Below are 15,488 nucleotides of genomic sequence, written 5' to 3' on the forward strand. Positions count from 1 at the left end.
AAACCCAACTCTTTAACAAGTCTATCCTTAAATATTTATCCAAGAAAACTCTTAAATTTTAGTGCAGAGAAAAGTATAATAAAGTCTGTAGCAACTTTATAATAAAAACTGGAAAAGTCCAAATGCTCTCTGAAAGAGAATAGATAACTGTATTTTTTTGATATATTCAGTGACTATCATTTGGCAGTCAAATCAAACGAATTATAGTGACCCTAAAGTACAGATTCCCAAGTGGCACAGTGGTAAAGAATCTGGCCACCTACACAGGAGATGCAAAAGATGTAGGTTTGATCCCTGGGTTGAGAAGATCCCCTGGAGTAGGATATGGCAACCCACTTCAATATTCTTGCTTGGAAAATCTCACTGGCAGAGGAACCTGGCGGGCTACAGTCCATAGGGTCACAAGAGTCAGACACGATTGAGCGCACATACATGAGTTTTTAGTACTTCATCTTATTTAATATTTAAATAATTAATAATTAAATATACACATTTAATGTGTGTATTTAAGGCTATAAATTTCCTAAGTGAAATTTTAGCTGTATCTCATACATTTTGATGTGTCGTACTTTTGTTACTGCTTAATTCAAAATATATTTATAATTCTTTCTTTTAATAATGAATTATTTAAACATCTATATCTTCATTTCCAAACAGTTTTTTCTACTTTAAAAAGCTGATTTTTAGCTTAATTGCAAATAACAATGTCTATATGGTTCTGTTCCTTTGAAATGTGCTATGATGTGGCTTATATCCCATTAAATGATCAATTTTCTCAAATGTTTGAGAAGAATATATATTTTGCAGGTCTTTTATGTGGCATTTTTACCTTTTTTTTTTTTTAATGGAGTGTGCTTGATTTTTTATTCAGGTGGCTGACTATGCAGTCTCAAAGATCTATTGCTGCTATTGATGAATAACATACTGCTATTGATTTTTTATAAACATAAATATATTTGCTTATATATGTATAATTTCAATTTTGAAAACTTTAGCTTGGCTCTCAACTTTGGAAAAAGCATCCCAGTTGGTACTATGTTGAGGTGGTATTGTATAGAAATTAACAGTCATATTGGTCTAGAAACAAACAAATAAAACCCAAGAAAAAAGTAAAATTCTGTTACTATTGTGGTATCTGGCACTGTTTTTTTAATCAATTTCTCTATCATCATCTGGAAAGAAAACATCCCAGAATAATGTCATTAAAAACAGTGCTGACAAAGCACCATTACTGTTGTGTATCGTAAAGCAGGTTCATGCTATTTTACATTCACAGAGGTATGATACTGTACTGTCTTTCATCTGTAATACTAGAGAATACAATTCAAAAGGCATTATTTGAGATTTGATTCTACTTTTCTAGCAGAAATCTCAAAGGATGGTATGACATAGCTCTGGGAAAGAAATGCACCATCTTAGATAAGATTTCCTTTCATTATTAGTGGCACAGTTCCAGGTACTCCCTGCTCTTTGTGAAATTCAGGTAAACACTATTAAAAACAAACAAAAACAATTACTGAATTTGGACACTGATTTCATTTTTCAAGATTGCCTTAGTCTTCTCTGTCTTGGCTTTAGCAACATTGACTTTGATATATGGAGCCAATATTTTACAACTTTTTGAGGTTTATAATCTTTTTCAAAATTCTGTAATTCTGTACAAGGCCACATATTAATGAAATGTGAAAACAGAATAAATAAAATTTTTGGAAATGCAAGGTGAAAATGCACAACTGTGTAGGAAGTTATGAGGTCCTACAACGAAACAAGGAATAGACCATGTAATAAAAAATTGTAGTACTCAGGGACTAGTGTACCCACCATAACCATAGGAGAGTTGTGTAAGGAAGCCTCAGTATAACATGGAGTGTCAGGCCTAGAAAGTAACCAGTCCATATTGATGGACTACAGAGAAACTTAACTATACAGAAGAAAATGTGTAGCTATCATTTACAGAGTCATAATCATTAACTAAAAATTGTAATACAAATATGTGTGGAGGATAGAGAAGGGTTGATGTATTAGATAGTTGATGTATTAGATAGCTGCCAAAACAAAAAATCGATGGCAAAGATCTGAATGTGATAAACGAAGAATCATAGCATTACTCTAGAGTGAAGGAAGAGAGTCTGATTAGATAAGCAAGAGTCCTCCCTTTGCCAGTGTCCGTGTGTCTTCCATTAGGGTCTAGCTAGTATCGTTTTCTGAAGGTTTATCAGTAGGTCTGGATTTGCTCTCATGAGGCAATGTTTGATATCAATTATATAACTCCAATGACACAGAGTGTCTCATTAGTCTCTTCTATGTTACATTTTTCACCCACCAGCTTGATATTCATGTTGATTTCTTCTTCCCTCTTAGAATAATCTTTTGGTATCTTTCCTGCAAAATTCACTGTATCCTGTAAGAATGCTTCTATCTATATGTAACAGGAAGTGTTTATAGGCACTTAAGCAAATAAGCATTTATTTTCCCCACATTATAAGACATCTGGAGATAAGCAATAGCTTACAGTGGTTTCAAGGTTCTGCTGTATCTGTGATGCTCTTGACCTCTTTCTCATGCTGTTAAGATGGCTTCCCAGTTTTAGACTCCTGTGCAAGTTCCAGATGCTGTATCCCTTTTCAAGACACACAGAGAAGAGTAGTATTCTCTGTTTCTTTTAACAGGAAAGAGAGACTTTCCTAGAATTTATCCCTCTCCCACAGACTTTCAGTTTCATCCTAAATGGAAAAAATTATGTTACATGGCCAATACTAACTGCAGGGGAAACTAAGAAGAAGCTAGAAGTCAGCAAGGGCTAGGAATGGGTTTGAGATCAACTATGAATAACCTCAGATATGCAGATGACACCACGCTTATGGCAGAAAGTGAAGAGGAACTAAAAAGCCTCTTGATGAAAGTGAGAGAGGAGAGTGAAAAAGTTGGCTTAAAGCTCAACATTCAGAAAACTAAGAACATGGCATCCGGTCCCATCACTTCATGGCAGATAGATGGGGAAGCAGTGGAAACAGTGTCAGACTTTAATTTTTTGGGCTCCAAAATCACTGCAGATGGTGATTGCAGCAATGAAATTAAAAGACATTTACTCCTTAGAAAGAAAATTATGACCAACCTAGATAGCATATTAAAAAGCAGAGACGTTACTTTGCCAACAAAGGTCCGTCTAGTCAAGGCTATGGTTTTTCCAGGAGTCATGTATGGATGTGAGAGTTGGACTGTGAAGAAAGCTGAATGCCGAAGAATTGATGCTTTTGAACTGTGGTGCTGGGGAAGACTGTTGAGAGTCCCTGGGCTGCAAGGAGATCCAACCAGTCCAACCTAAAGGAGATCAGTCCTGGATGTTCATTGGAAGGACTGATGTTGAAGCTGAAACTCCAATACTTTGGCCACCTGATGTGAAGATTTCACTCACTGGAAAAGACCCTTAGGCTGGGAAGGATTAGGGGCAGGAGGAGAAGGTGACGACGGAGGATGGGATGGCTGGATGGCATCACCGACTTGGTGGACATGAGTTTGGGTAAACTCTGGGAGTTGGTGATGGACAGGGAGGCTTGGCGTGCTACAATTCATGGGGTCGCAGGGAGTCGGACATGACTGAGCGACTGTACTGAACTGAACTGATTTAATCTTGGAACACTTCAGTGTTTTTTTCTATGTAAAAAGATAGAGGAAAAGACATATTGGGATGGCAAAGATATCCCTCATCTTTAAGCCTTTTTCATCATCTTCCAAGTTAGGAAACCAGTTTGCATTGGTAGTGCATATAATTGACAACTCTCTTACGCTAAAACAGTTGGATATCACAGTTCTGATATCATTTCTCATTTCAAGTGCCACTAGGTCATATCAGTTCAGTTCACTCGCTCAGTCATGTCCAACTCTTTGCGACCCCATGAACCACAACACGACAGGCCTCTCTGTCCATCACCAACTCCCGGAGTCCACCCAAATCCATGTCCATCGAGTCGATGATGCCATCCAGCCATCTCATCCTCTGTCGTCTTCTTCTCCTCCTGCCCTCAATCTTTCCCAGTGTCTTGGTCTTTTCCAGTGAGTCAGCTCTTCACATCAGGTGGCCAGAGTATTGGAGTTTCAGCTTCAACAGCAGTCCTTCCAATGAACACCCAGGGCTGATCTCCTTTAGGATGGACTGGTTGGATCTCCTCACAGTCCAAGGGACTCTCAAGAGTCTTCTCCAACACCACAGTTCAAAAGCATCACTTCTGTGGCGCTCAGCTTTCTTTATAGTCCAACTCTCACATCCATACATGACCACTGGAAAAACCATAGCCTTGACTAGATGGACCTTTGTTGGCAAAGTAATGTCTCTGCTCTTTAATATGCTATCTAGGTTGGTCATAACTTTCCTTCCAAAGAGTAAACGTCTTTTAATTTCATTGCTGCAATCACTATCTGCAGTGATTTTGGAGCCCAGAAAAATAAAGTCTGACACTGTTTCCACTGTTTCCCCATCTATCTGCCATGAAGTGATGGGACCAGATGCCATGATCTTAGTTTTCTGAATGTTGAGCTTTAAGCCAACTTTTTCACTCTCCTCTTTCACTTTCATCAAGATACTCTTTAGTTCTTCTTCACTTTCTGCCATAAGGGTGGTGTCATCTGCATATCTGAGGTTATTTATCTTTCTCCCAGCAATCTTGATTCCAGCTTGTGCTTCATCCAGCCCAGTGTGTCTCATGATGTACTCTGCATAGAAGTTAAATAAGCAGGGTGACAATATACAGCCTTGACGTACTCCTTTCCCTATTTGGAACCAGTCTGTTGTTCCATGTCCAGTTCTAACTGTTGCTTCCTGACCTGCATACAAGTTTCTCAAGAAGCAGGTCAGGTGGTCTGATATGCCCATCTCTTTCAGAATTTTCCACAGTTTATTGTGATCCACACAATCAAAGGCTTTGGCATAGTCAATAAAGCAGAAATAGATGGTTTTTCTGGAACTCTCTTGCTTTTTCGATGATCCAGTGGATGTTGGCAATTTGATCTCTGGTTCCTCTGCCTTTTCTAAAACCAGCTTGAACATCTGGGTCATATAGTTGCTCTTAATTACTTTTACAAGAAACAGTTCCTCCTTCCTCTGAATTTTCATATTTTCTTATCTGTATTTCTTATGGTACATGTCTCCTTTAACCTTGTATTGAAAAAATAATATTTATATCTATCTGATTAAAAAATTAATATTCACAGCAGTTTTTACGTTTTTGAAAATTCAGACGCATAGAAAGAAAATAATAGCATTCCTCAGGTACATGCTTGTAAAACATAGTATAGAATGTAAAACATTCTTCACTCTTAAAATTACTTCTTTACTATTTATATTTTTTATAAACACCATGAAAGATCATATTGTCTTATCATTGCAGGTATCCAGCAGAGTGCCTAACACATAGTAGACATTTAATAAATATTAAATAAATATTCATCAGACTACAATTAATATTTTGTGTATGTTTTATTTTTTCAGTGATTTTCATTCATGACTATAAGTTCCTTAAGAATAGAATCTGTTTTTGATATAACTTTCTATCACTGATCACTTGCCCTCCCCCAATCAGTAAACATAGGACTTGATACATAGTAGAAACTCAACAAGTAAATATCTATTGGATGAATAATATTTAATCAGCCTATTATATGAACCCATAGTAACAAATAACATCTTGTTCCTGGATATTCATTCATCTTCCACTACTCTTCGGCCCTGTCTCAGAGTAGACCAAGATGTTATAAATCTCTGGCAAGAGAGTCTTCATCACCATGACTCTGGCTCTAGATCAAAATTTTGAATTTAAAGTAAATCTCTACAATTTTCTGGATGTGTAAATTCAGGACAATCCTTTCAACTGTTCGAGTCTATACTTCTTCAGTTCCAAAATGGGAATAATACTATTTCACATGATTCTTTTGGAAATTCAGTAAGAATTCATGAAAAAACACACAGTATATAGTAAGTACTCATATAATTTTTAGGAAGTTCAAAAATGTAATTTTCATTTAAATGTAGTCTCTACGTATGTATATATACGTATAAAGATTTCAATCGCTAATAAGAGAGTCAGCAGGAAAATCAATTCAAATAGCATTTGAAGAATTGAGTACTTACAGATATTGAAGAAAGAATATTGGAATAAGATTGCCTGGTTATATCTAAAACTGGTTAATGTCCTGGATAGCATACCCATAATCTTTGGATTTACTTTTTACCCTAGACAGAAGTTATTTGAAGTTTTATTGGATTAAGAAATATGTAAAATAACATGAAACTTCACAGTGTTGGCCCCTTAAAGAACATGTGCTCTTCTTTTTGCTTTATTTTTTAAGCTTTGGACAATTTCCTTAGTATAAACATAATGATATAATACAAGATATGTTAGAAGATTTAGTGAGGAATGAATCCTTTCTCTTATGCAACAGTGTATTTTTCCATTGATTCCAGGTTTCACTCTTCAGGTAGAGATGGATATTTTCTTCTTAATCCATGAAAGATCAGAGTTAAGGAAAAAAGTTTTGTGAAAGATATGAGATTGCACCTGAATCCTAAAGGATAGATTGAACTAAAGAGTGAGACATTAGAACAAAATAATGTAGATCACTATTAGCTGAAATGTGTTACTTTTATTTTGTCTTAATTGAACTGTCTCATAAGACAAGTTTAGATTTAAATAGAGAAAAGAGCCAATAGAGAACAGGGCTGTGAGAGTCAAACAGTTAAAGAGAATGGAACAAAATGAAACCAAAATCTAATCTGCCTAAAGGGACTCAGGATACAATATTCATTTATTCAAGATTAAAGAATAAATACTCATTTATTCCCATTCTAACAGTATGTCTCAGGGCTGGAGATGCTACATAGGACAGTTCAGTTAGTAACTGGGCACCATGCTGTCCAGCACCCACATTCATGCTTGTTGTGTAGTGTTTCTTAATAGAGGTGCTTGAACCTGATCTGGCCTGAGAAATGTGATCTGTATGAACAAAGGCAAAATTCAAGGATCCCTTAGGAGCATAAGCTTAGTAGATAGAATATGCTGGTGAGGGAAAACTGTAAATTTGTTGTATGAAGAACTGAATGGAAAAATTAACTCTGTCAGTTAGCAGCAGTGATGGCACTGGGCAAGTGATTTAAGTTTTCAGAGTCTTATTTTCCTTATCTGCAAAACGGGAGCCATAATACCTGTATCACAGAATTGGAGTAAGTATTAAAGGGAAGTGTCTTAGTCCATTCATGCTACTGTAATAAAATACTACAAACCAGGTAGCTTATAAACAACAGAAGTTTCTCACAGATTTGGAGGATGGAAATGTAAGATTAGAGTGCTAGCATGATCAGGTGAGAACCCTCTTCTGGTTACAGACTTCTCATTGTACTCTCAAGTTGGGGGAAGAGACCAGGGGACTCCTTTGGACCTCTTTTATAAGGTTGCCAAATCCCATTCATGAAGGCAGAGCCTCCCAAAGGCCCTACCTTCTAATGCCATCACTTTGAGGTTAGGTTGTCAACATAGGAATTGTGGGGAGACTCAAACATTCAAGCTATAGCAAAAAGTATGTGAAAGTACTTTGTTAATGATTAGTATAAAGGAAATTTGATAGGTTTCCTTGATCTTACCCTCTATTGGCCAAGAGATGTCCTTTAACCTAATGGAGATATTTTCCTTTTGATCAGATTTCCAGAACACAATGACTGAGGCTTAGAATACCTGTCATTTTCAAGCATCAGGTAGGTGCTGCTGATGTTCTCTAGGCTCTGTGCTCTGTATTGCCTTGTAACTTTCATTAAGAAGTTTCAAGCAGCATTCATGAAGAAGTTGGAACAGATTCCTGCCTGTACCTGTGGCTGTTTTATTTTATTTTGTGTTTTAAAGGTCAAGCCCAACACATCTGGACTACGGTGGGATGTTTAGAGACATATCACTTTATGAAAATCTTGACAGGAGGATTTGGAGCACATGTTGTATGTACTGTCACTTTTTACTTCCATCTGGTAAACAGAAGCCTAGCTGGGACTCACAAGGGAGAATGATTTATACATTCTAGTGAAGACCCCATTTATAACATTTATAAAACAAGATCAAGTTAGTAGGTTATTTTATTTATTTAAATGCTTTTACTCTGCTTCATTCCACAAAAGATTTAAGAGAAGGTAGGTCAGAGGGTTGATTGAGAACTAGTCTATTACTTAGAAAGACATCAACATTGCAATGAAAATTGAGTTATATTTTTGAAGTAAAATTTATTTGAGAGAATATATGCTATAGTGGCTGTATTCATCCTGGGCAAAGTACATGAAGAATTTGTGTATAATTCAAGATAGTAAGGACTATTCCTTTTGTTTTAGTATCTTTGACATGTAAACAAATGTTCATGTGTACATGTGTGAATGTATACATATGTATATATACATATATGATTTTTCTTGAATTACCTGAATTTTATGATTATTCTGTTTACTGTGCTCAACATGAGCAGTTCAGTGACAGGAAATTAGCAGAAAAAAAATTGTATCAGGCAGTTTTGTCAGGGATATTCCATTAGCATACAACTGAATAATGAGGACTGTCAGTCAATAAAATGCTTGACCAGAACTTCTCATTTCTTTACTGTCATGTCTTTCTTAGGCAGATGAATTTTGATGAATCAGTACATTCTGTTTTATGTATATGAAACCAGTCTGATGTCATATCTGGTTTTGTGTGTATATATATATATCCTTTTTCCTGAGTGGGTTACTTCATCTGCCCTTATTCATGTAAGCCAGGAATCCTTTTTCACTTAGCTCTGTGGATATTTTATCATTTCCAGGACCAGTTTTAATCAACGAACAGTAAATTTGGGCTGGAGGGAATTGATTAAGGCCAGGTATTTTTTACTTTTCATTGTTTAAAAAGAAACTGAATTTGGAATACATAGATATAATGGTCATTCATTAAATACTTGTCAGGAAATAAAGCATAGTTGAAATTAATTATCTTAACATTTGGGGTCTATATGACATGTTAATTTCTATCTATAGTTGTATTTCTTAATTCTTCTTTCATTATTTCCCATCCACTTATCAACTGTGGTGTAAAAGCTTTGATTTTTTAAAAAAACTAGAATAAATAAATTTAAATTCTATTTTGATAGAATTCCAATATAAGTCTTAAAATAATTGGGTTATTCTTGACTGTTCGGCCATTTTTCTTTTCACCAGATGTTAATGAGCTTCTACAATGTAGCAGCCTCTTTGATAAGGCAGAAGATTTATCAGAGAACAAAATAGACCCAGTCCTTGCCCTTATGGTCTTTACAGTTTAGAGAGGTCGACAAGAGCAAACTATTAACCACAAAAATATACAGGTACTTAGGAACTGAAGTAAGTGCAATGAAGGAAAAACACAGGGTTCTATGACTGAAAATTAAAGGGACACGCAGCTTAGACTGAGAGAAAAGGAAAAAACTTCTATGGAAATTTCAGCTAAACTTGTAAAATACTGAAGGATGAGCTGAAGTTATCTGAGGAATGGGAGATAATATGTTTGAAGTATACTGATGGAGGGAGAGAGTGGCAGAAATGATAGGTAGATTCAGGTGGATTGTACAGGCTCCTAAGGCCTTGTTACAATTTTAAATTTTGATCTTAAGTGCATTGGAAGTCACTGAAAGGTTTTAAAGAGATCCAAAATAAGCTTAGTATTTTTAATAGATACTCTGACTTCTGGTTGTGTGGAGAATAGATTGCAAAAGAACAAAAATGAAGATGGATGGGCTTTTCAGTGGGGGACATCCTTCAGGAGGTTACTGCAAAAGGCTAGGTGACAAGTGATGGTGATTTGGACCAGGTAAATGGCAGGCAGTGGAGACAAAATAAAGTGGACGTGTATAATGAAGATAGTATAAACTTACCATGAAGAGGACTTGGGAGACTATGAATGAGTTATTAAGAATGACTTACATTTTCTATCATGAGGAATCAGGTGGATGGAGATACCAGGATGTACAAAGATGGAGAAGAATGGAACAGGAGCAGCTTTAAAAAAACTGAGGATTGAAAACCTAGAGTTAGGAATCAGTGTTCTAGAGGAGTTGAAAGGAAAGATACAGTGAAAGACAGATATTTGGAGTAGCATAGAAATAATCCTGAAAATGACAGAACCCTTAGTGAAAGTTCAATAGGGATAGATGTGAGTCTTCCTAATTTAGGAGAACAATGGACCTGGATGCTTGGTAAGAATTTCAGGAGAAGACACAAAAAGTCTCAGTTATGGACAGCTTGTTTGCCTTTGGACAAATCACTTAACCTATTGACCTCTACTCACTCATCTATTAAATGAATGTGTTGGATGAGAGAAGGTATCTTTTTATTCTAGCATTCTATTAATATGATTCTACGAAGATGGTAGGTGTTGCTAGAGGGCATCAGAGGGCAGACACACTGAAACCATAATCACAGAAAATTAGCCAATCTGATCACATGGACCACAGCCTTGTCTAACTCAATGACACTAAGCCATGCCGTGTGGGGCCACCCAAGACGGACGGGTCATGATGGAGAGGTCTGACAGAATGTGGTCCACTGGAGAAGGGCATGGCAAACCACTTCAGTATTCTTACCTTGAGAACCCCATGAACAGTATGAAAAGGCAAAATGATAGGATACTGAAAGAGGAACTCCCCAGGTCGGTAGGTGCCCAAAATGCTACTAGAGATCAGTGGAGAAATAACTCCAGAAAGAATGAAGGGATGGAGCCAAAGCAAAGCAATATCCGTTGTGGATGTGACTGATGATAGAAGCAAGGTCCGATGCTGTAAAGAGCAATATTGCATAGGAACTTGGAGTGTCAGGTCCATGAATCAAGGCAAATTGGAAGTGGTCAAACAGGAGATGGCAAGAGTGAACATCAACATTCTAGGAATCAGCAAACTAAAATGGACTGCAATGGGTGAATTTAACTCAGATGACCATTATATCTACCACTGCAGGCAGGAATCCCTTAGAAGAAATGGAGTAGCCATCATGGTCAACAAAAGAGTCCGGAATGCAGTAGTTGGATGCAGTCTCAAAAACGACAGAATGATCTCTGTTCGTTTCCAAGGCAAACCATTCAATATTATGGTAATCCAAATCTATGCCCCAACCAATAATGGTGAAGAAGCTGAAGTTGAACGATTCTATGAAGACCTACAAGACCTTTTAGAACTAACACCCAAGAAAGATGTCCTTTTCATTTTAGGGGACTGGAATGCAAAGGTAGGAAGTCAAGAAATACCTGGCGTAACAGGCAAATTTGGCCTTGGAGTACAGAATGAAGCAGGGCAAAGGCTAATAGAGTTTTGCCAAGAGAACGCACTGGTCATAGCGAACACCCTCTTCCAAAAACACAAGAGAAGACTCCACACATGGACATCACCATACGGTCAACACCTAAATCAGATTGATTGTATTCTTCGCAGCCAAAGATGGAGAAGCTCTATATAGTCAGCAAAAACAAGACTGGGAGCAGACTGTGGCTCAGATCATGAATTCCTTATTGCCAAATTCAGATTTAAATTGAAGAAAGTAAGGAAAACCGCTAGACCATTCAGGTATGACCTAAATCAAATCCCTTATGATTATACAGTGGAAGTGAGAAACAGATTTAAAGGACTAGATCTGATAGACAGAGTGCCTGATGAACTATGGACAGAGGTTCATGACATTGTACAGGAGACAGGGATCAAGACCATCCCCAAGAAAAAGAATGCAAAAAAGCAAAATGGCTGTCAGAGGAGGCATTACAAGTAACTGTGAAAAGAAGAGAAGCAAAAAGCAAAGTAGAAAGGGAAAGATACACCCATTTGAAAGCAGAGTTCCAAACAATAGTAAGGAGAGATAAGAAAGCCTTCCTCAGTGATCATTGCAAAGAAATAGAGGAAAACAACAGAATGGGAAAGACTAGAGATCTCTTCAAGAAAATTAGAGATACCAAGAGAACATTTCATGCAAAGATAGGCTTGATAAAGGACAGAAATGGTATGGACCTAACAGAAGCAGGAGATATTAAGAAGAGGTGGCACGAATACACAGAAGAATTGTACAAGAAAGATCTTCACGACCCAGATAATCACGATGGTGTGATCACTCACCTAGAGCCAGACATCCTGGAATGTGAAGTCAAGTGGGCCTTAGAAAACATCACTACGAACAAAGCTAGTGGAGGTGATGGAATTCCAGTTGAGCTATTTCAAATCCTGAAAGATGATGCTGTTAAGTGTGCACTCAATATGCCAGCAAATCTGGAAAACTCAGCAGTGGTCACAGGACTGGAAAAGTTCAGTTTTCATTCCATCCCAAAGAAAGGCAATACCAAAGAATGCACGCAAATGCACTATCTCACATGCTAGTAAAGTAATGCTCAAAATTCTCCAAGCCAGGCTTCAGCAATACGTGAATCGTGAACTTCCTGATATTCAAGCTGGTTTTAGAAAAGGCAGAGGAACCAGAGATCAAATTGCCAACATCTGCTGGATCATCGAAAAAGCAAGAGAGTTCCAGAAAAACATCTATTTCTGCTTTATTGATGATGCCAAAGCCTTTGACTGTGTGGATCACAATAAACTGTGGAAAATTCTGAAAGAGATGGGAATACCAGACCATCTGACCTGTCTCTTGAGAAACCTGTATGCAGGTCAGGAAGCAACAGTCAGAACTGGACATGGGACAACAGACTGGTTCCAAATAGGAAAAGGAGTACGTCAAGGCTGTATATTGTCACCCTGCTTATTCAACTTACATGCAGAGTACATCGTGAGAAACGCTGGGCTGGAGGAAGCACAAGCTGGAATCAAGATTGCTGGGAGAAATATCAATAACCTCAGATATGCAGATGACATCACCCTTATGGCAGAAAGTGAAGAAGAACTAAAAAGTCTCTTGATAAAAGTGAGAGAGGAGAGTGAAAAAGTTGGCTTAAAGCTCAACGTTCAGAAAACTACAATCATGGCGCCTGGTCCCATTACTTCAAGGGAAATAGATGGGGAAGCAGTGGAAACAGTGTCAGACTTGATTTTTTTAGGCTCCAAAATCACTGAAGATGTTGATTGCAGCAATGAAATTAAAAGATGCTTACTCCTTGGAAGGAAAGTTATGACCAACCTAAATAGCATATTAAAAAGCAGAGACATTGCTTTGCCAACAACGTTCCGTATAGTCAAGGCTATGGTTTTTCCAGGAGTCATGTATGGATTTGAGAGTTGGAGTATAAAGAAAGCTGAGCACCGAAGAATTGATGCTTTTGAACTGTGGTGTTAGAGAAGACTCTTGAGAGTCCCTTGAACTGCGAGGAGATCCAACCAGTCCATCCTAAAGGAGATCAGTCCTGGGTGTTCATTGGAAGGACTGCTGTTGAAGCTGAAGCTCTAATACTTTGGCCACCTCATGTGAAGAGTTGACTCATTGGAAAAGACCCTGATGCTGAGAAGGACTAGGGGCAGGAGGAGAAGGGGACGACAGAGGATGAGATGGCTGGTTGGCATCACCGACTCGATGGACGTGAGTTTGGGTGAACTCCAGGAGCTGGTGATGGACAGGGAGGTCTGGCGTGCTGCTATTCATGGGGTCGCAAAAAGTCAGACACAACCGAGCGACTTAACTGAACTGAACTGATGCAGTGGAAAATAGCAGGAGTTTTGGATCACGAAGATGGAGTTCAGTAATCCAGTTCTCTAATTTCCACATCTACAAAATGGGACTAATATTAATGAGATAAGTTACATGTTGGAAGTGCCATTCTTCCTTTATTCCTTTAATTCTAATGAATAGTTCCTACATATTTCATTTGGGATTTAGTCATATACTTTCCTAAACAATCTTTTCTAAAAGCTGAGAAACAAACTTGGAGTAGAATACCAGATTGATACATTTTTCTGTTATTTTATTTTTGTCATGCGATCTTACTTCTCTGAAGCTCTATTTTCTCCTTTGTGGAATAAACATAGTAATATTTAGCTTATCAAGTTGTTATAAGGCTTGCACAAAATAACGCATGCTAAGGGCTGAGCCAAGTACCTGGAACATAGTAGGCTCTTGAAAGATTTGAGATTTAATCCTCTCTCTAGATTCCATTCTAAGGCAAAAGTAGGTAAGATATCTTTAGGCCAGAACTACTTTCTGCAGTTACTGGATAACTGGTCATGTGATATTTATTTCTATATTCAGTAGTTATTGTATTTTTCAGCAGAGTCAGTAAGCATCTTGTCAGTACTTTATTGTGACCAGAGGGATTCTGACTTGCTCATTTATGAGACAAAACTACTGCAGGAGCTGTGAAAGAGCTTCCCTAAGCCTAATTGGCATCTGTGGAAGCTTTGTGATATATGTTGTTTAATGCCAGTGAAAGTAGTTTGTATTTTAATGGCAATAATAACCTTTCGAATAGGTAAAAAGATCCTGGAGTGCTGTGTAAAAGAAAACAGCACACATGCCCTTGGCTTTTAAAAATGCAGAAAGCCTGATTCTGGAGCCATTATAATCAGTGAGCTACTCAGTCCTCTCACAGACTGCCCTTTTCAGTCGCATCCAATTTCCTACTTCTTAGACCTCAGGTCATCTTAAATGAATTGCTGAAAAGAAGACAAAAGGTGCCTCATGTAAGATGCCTAGGATACTGAGGCCAGGTTAAATGGGATCTCTAGCACCTTTGTGTTTAAAGCTCTGGTTTAACTCACAGGTAGTTGTAATTCTGTCTGGCAAGGCCAAGAGCATCTTGAAATTTTGGCCAAAGTGCTTTCTTCACCCAGCCTTTGAAGTCTAGGGATTGGGAGGTCAAAAAATACAAGTTTGGTATTTCATCACTGTAGGCTCTGGCTATTACAGTAAAGCCCTAACTCCTAGCTCTCCTTCTAATCTCTCTGCCACCAGTCTCTCTCTTTCCTTCAATTCTGACTCCCCTTGGATTAATCTTCCTAAAACAGCCTTTGGAGTCTCGCCTTATCTTCAAACTTGTCACTCTCTGTTAAACAGAGTGTAAACTCTGTACAGTGGCAAAATCTGACCCTAAGCTACCTTCCTAGATTTTTCTCTTATTATAACCTTTCATAAACCTGACATGCCAGGCATATGTAATTTCTTGGGATCTTGCCAAAGCCCAGTGTTACTGCCAGAAGCAAGGTACACATCCCATTTGATTTTGAGATCCAGGTACTTTTCCCTCATTTCTTCTTCCCTTGCACATGGGAATCCTTATATTCTATGCTAAAAAACATTTTGTCTTCATGCATCTTCAGGATAGCTTGTACTCATGAATTCCTTCCTTTGAACTGCTCTTTTAAAAGCTAAAGCCAGTCATTGCTATAGGATCTTTTTATTTTCTCCCCCAACATGTATTGCTCCGTGCACTAATGCTCTTAGAGGTGATTATTAACTTTCTAGAAAGTAAAGAGGAGAATGCAGGGAAGGGAAAAGTACACACACACACACACACACACACACACACACTCATTCACTTATC

General features: G+C 37.7%; 1 protein-coding gene across 9 annotated transcripts in view; it reads left to right on the forward strand.

The window, feature by feature from the left end:
* LOC145506180 (uncharacterized) overlaps positions 1 to 15,488 on the forward strand; it is a 300,106-nt gene that overhangs the window by 183,655 nt on the left and 100,963 nt on the right. For 4 of the 9 annotated variants that reach the window (XR_014053602.1, XR_014053603.1, XR_014053600.1 and 1 more), the window contains 2 exons: positions 7,688 to 7,741; positions 7,887 to 8,606. The exons of the other annotated variants lie outside the window; for them this stretch is intronic. The gene's annotated coding sequence lies outside the window, so the exon portion shown is untranslated. Of the gene's footprint in view, positions 1 to 7,687; positions 7,742 to 7,886; positions 8,607 to 15,488 lie in introns of those variants that run through there. 9 annotated transcript variants of the gene reach the window in all.

This window comes from Giraffa tippelskirchi, chromosome 5 (assembly GCF_054371585.1).
Source record: "Giraffa tippelskirchi isolate mGirTip1 chromosome 5, T2T-mGirTip1v1.2.pri, whole genome shotgun sequence".
In the NCBI taxonomy this organism is placed as follows: domain Eukaryota; kingdom Metazoa; phylum Chordata; class Mammalia; order Artiodactyla; family Giraffidae; genus Giraffa; species Giraffa tippelskirchi.